A 4,388-nucleotide genomic window follows, 5' to 3' on the forward strand; every position below is an offset into this window, starting at 1 on the left:
TGGAGCTTATGTCTCCCTTATGTGCTTCGAGCCAAGTTACATAACAGCGACAAGTCTGAATTCAAGCCTTCAAGTTTGGCTTATAGCCAAGTCACATAACAACGAAAAGTCTGAATTTAGGCCAATTATGGTTGATTACATTACAAAGGCTACAAAAGCATAGTTCTAGACAACATTAGAAGTCATCTTCCAAAAGCATCATCAGCAGGTTGCAAACACTACACTTGCAATTATTTCACTCAACAAGCACATCCATCACCAGCTGCTTCTTGGCCTTGCCCAGATCTTTCTTCGGCTGCACCTTGTCTCCCTTGCATTGTTTTGCCTTTTTTCCATTCACTCCCTTTGTACTCTGTCCATCAGTGGATTCTGCACTATCTCTTTCCATCTTCCTCTTGCGACTGTTAACAAATGAAAGACATTAGTACAGTAGAAGCAAATTGTTACAAGTTCAAGGGTAGTGAGATATGTAACCTCCTAGTGTTGCCTGTAGGACTATTGGTTGGTAGTGGGGCTGTAATGGTGATGGAACATGCTCTAGTTTGGGATTGTTGGGTTGATGCAGTGCTTGCAGCCTTTGTCTTTTTGTTCCTCTCTTTTTTTGGCTTAGGTGCGGCTGGAGGTGGAGCATCACTATCATACACTGTCTCATTGCAAGTCTTCATCATGTGACCAAATTGTCCACACCTCTTGCACTGTCTCATTCCACTGGTTCTCCCTCCTTCTTCTGCACCCTTCATCCTTCTTGTTCTAGGTCTGCCAGCTGCCCTCTTTAGGATTGGTGGCACAGTTTGAAACCCATGTCTACCTTGGGCCATTGGTTCCTATCTGTCATAGGCATTACAATTCTGGCATATGCCTTCTTGAACACATCAACAGAGTAGTAGTCATCAATATAGTCCTCTGCACTCTTGTTTCTCAGTGAGTTAATGAAGCAAAGGGCATGAGTGTAGGGGAGCCCAGTGATCTGCCACCTATTACAACTACATGTTCTATTATCTAGATCAATAGTGTGTCTCCAGGTCTTCAGCTCTTTAGTTGTGCCTTGAATCTCAGCTGTGTTGTTGTGTCCTCTATGAATGACATAGTTCAGGTTTCTGCTTTTTGCATTCAGATCTTTAGTTACATGAGGAAGGATCTTGTCTATCATCTTGTTGGATAACCTTCTTCTAAGGTCATGCTTCTCCATGATCATCTGCCTTATCCTGTCCATCAGTGGGATGACTGGTTGTGCTTTCTCCTTTCTGATCCAACTATTAAATGTCTCTGCAATATTGTTTGTGACATAGTCACACTTGCTATCCGGTGAGAATCTCCACCTGTTCCACAAATGTTTGTGGTTCTCCTCTATCCATTTTATTGCATTTGGAGAAGCTTTCTGCATGGTCTTGTAGTGATGCTCATAGTGCTTCTTGTTAAAAGCTCTACATGTAGGCCAAAGGTGTTTCTTGAAAACAGCCCCTCTATACCTCTTCTGAAAGTTCTTCACTAGATGCCTCATACACTCTCTATGTTCCACTCCATTTGAAAACACAGCTGTAACTGCACTATCTATACCCTTGCCTGCATCTGTGGATATCACAAGTCCAGGAGGTGAGCCTATTGCAATCTGAAGCTTTTCAAAAAACCACTTCCAGCTATCTGCGGACTCTGACTCAAACACCCCATATGCAACTGGAAATAGCCAGCCGTGACCATCAACTGCTGAAGCTGATGCCAATTGACCCCTCCACCTTCCTGTCAAAACAGTGGAGTCAACACCTAAAAATGGCCTGCAGCCATTGAGAAACCCATCTACACAAGCCTTCAATGCAATAAACATCCTAGTAAACCTCATCTTTTTACCAACAGGAGCATACTCTATCTCCACTATGCTTCCAGGGTTGGTCCTCTCTACCTCTGCTTTGAAACTAAAAGCATCAGCAAAATTGTCATTCCACTTTCCCATTATTTGCTCTAGAGCCAACCTTCTCCCATCCCAAACCACGTAGTAAGATAGCATGATCTTGAACTTCTTCTCTAGATCTTTCTTTAGTTCTGCAGCTCCAGTATTTGGTTGATCCCTAAGAATGTCAATGACTCTGTCTCTGACCCATTTGTTGGTAGCCATGTAGTTCTGGTCAAGCTTGGAAGTGCTAGCACAGTTATGCTTAGCATAGAGCTTTTTTATCTGCAACAAAAAAGAAGGGCTAAATAAGCTTACAAGGGCATGAAACAAACAATACACCACATATAACTGTAAATTACATAGTTAAAAGCAGGTATGGTGACCTGCCATGTCTTGCCATCCTGCAGCTCAGAAGCATGAATCCTCCACCTACACTTCTTCTTTTTGCTACTTCTGCCCTTGCAGAACCCTCTGTACCTTTTAGCCTCACTATAATGTGCATCAATTTCAAACTCATTAAGAATAGCAAACTGCCTAATTGCCCTCTTAAAAGTATCTCCATCTTCAAATGTGACACCAAGAGCAATGGTTGGGTTCTCTAGGTCAGTCACATGTTCAACAATCTCACATCCAGCTTCATCATCAACAAAAAGGTCATCCAACTCACTACAGTCACCATCAGTTGATTGCCCCTCATGTTCTAGCTGTTCTTCAACATCAGATAAATACGGATGCTCATCATTTAGACCCACATATTCTACCTCATCCTCATCCCATGGTTCCTCGTCATCTGAGAGATCCCTTTTCCTTCCCTTACCTCTCTTAGACTTAGCCTTGGTTTTGGTAGTCCCTGTCTCTGCATTGTTAGCTACGACATCTTCTGTCTCATCCTCAGCAACATACTCAATCAAAGCCAGAGGGAGGGGCTCTGTGGCAACACTAGCACTGCCGACATGATGTGTAGAAGGTTCAACAGATACACTTTGGCTGTGCTCAACTGTCACTGTGTCATAAACTGCCACAAACAGAGGCAACCTCCTCATCTCCCAATACAGGTCCATTGCATCCATCAAGCTGGCATCAGAAGTTACATTGGTGAAAGCAGACACAGTCCTATTCCAATAGCAAACTGATATTCCTTGATTCGAACCATGCTTCACTCTCTTTGCTATTTCATCTTTTATGTCCATCAAGTTGGTTGAATCACGATCAACAATAAGCTCAAGATTTGAATCTGGGTGCACTACATGACTACCATCATCGCAAACCTCGACATAATTTGGAACGCGCGCAGCAATTCTGCACGTCGAACTACTATCCATCCTAAAACAAATGAAAAAATGGTAGAGAACAATGAAAAGTGATTCATAATTGCAACCCTAAATCGACCCTAAATCGACCGCGGCTTTAACGCATATTGATAACGCCAAATAGAACCAAATCACTTGATGGAGATACACTGAAATAGTTAATTGAACAACTTGCACATCAAATGGCCAAAAATGCTTACCCTTCTGGAACCCAACCAAGATTTAGGCCCTTCGATTGCCATTCATTCCTCGGTCCCAAGCGATTCCTACGTTTCTCTGGTGCCATCTCGTCCAACTCCTCTGCTTGGATCTATGGACACATAGCTGCGGAGAGGAAGGTGGCACCGATTATGGACAAGGAGGGAGCGTGGGTGCAGAGAGGAGGGCGACGGCTAAACTGGTGGCGGCAGTGAGACTGATGGCGGCCAGGAATGGGGAATTGCAAGAGCAGCTAGGTCAACCAGGCAAGTCAAGTCGACCCAGGGGCACCCATTGTCATTTCCAAAAAGTTCTCTGTCCAAAACCAGGGAAAATGATTGTTTACTGCGCGCGGTGTGTTACAACAAAGAAACCCGAATTCGCAATGTGTCTCAGCCAATAACACAGTTGGCGGTGTGCCGCAGCCAAAACAACGTTTCCCCAGTGTGCCAGCCCAAAATTTCCCAAATAGAAATATTCGTATTACTCGTCCGCTTTCCTCTCTCTTGTTCACCCAGCATTGCTCGCTCTAACTTCCTGTTTGTCACCCAACGCCGGCCATCCTCTCTACCACGCCCTACCACAAACGCTAGCCTTCCTAGGCCTATGGAGCCCAATATACATGTTCTCCCCTCTCTCACACATGCTCCCTTCTCTCATCACGCCGCTCTCTCCGTCTTTGATTGTTGCTAGCCCGTGTGGATAGGGCCAGCTGAGCGCAGAGCTTCCTAGTAGCTATTGCTCCCTTTCCTTCTAGCCATCTCGTGACCCACTCCTAGCTCCACTATGCCACCTTAGGCTCGTAGTTTCCCCATTGCATACTCGCCGAGCAAATCCCTCGTCGCCCCAATTTTCCCGCTCGTCACAGCCATAGAACAGTGACCGTGGTGAGCCGTCCCGGGTGGTCCTCCACCTGGCCAGCCACGCTACCTCCATGTCCACCTCGCCTCCTTCCATCTCCTACACACGTTTGCCAGGATGGATATCTGCCG

At 45.2% G+C, this 4,388-nt stretch overlaps 1 pseudogene; it reads right to left on the reverse strand.

Annotated features, from left to right (window-relative positions):
• Nucleotides 1–235: 235 nt before the first annotated feature.
• Nucleotides 236–2,115, reverse strand: LOC136511264 (uncharacterized; annotated as a pseudogene).
• Nucleotides 2,116–4,388: the final 2,273 nt, after the last annotated feature.

The sequence above is a fragment of the Miscanthus floridulus genome, chromosome 16 (genome assembly GCF_019320115.1).
Source record: "Miscanthus floridulus cultivar M001 chromosome 16, ASM1932011v1, whole genome shotgun sequence".
NCBI classification, from domain to species: domain Eukaryota; kingdom Viridiplantae; phylum Streptophyta; class Magnoliopsida; order Poales; family Poaceae; genus Miscanthus; species Miscanthus floridulus.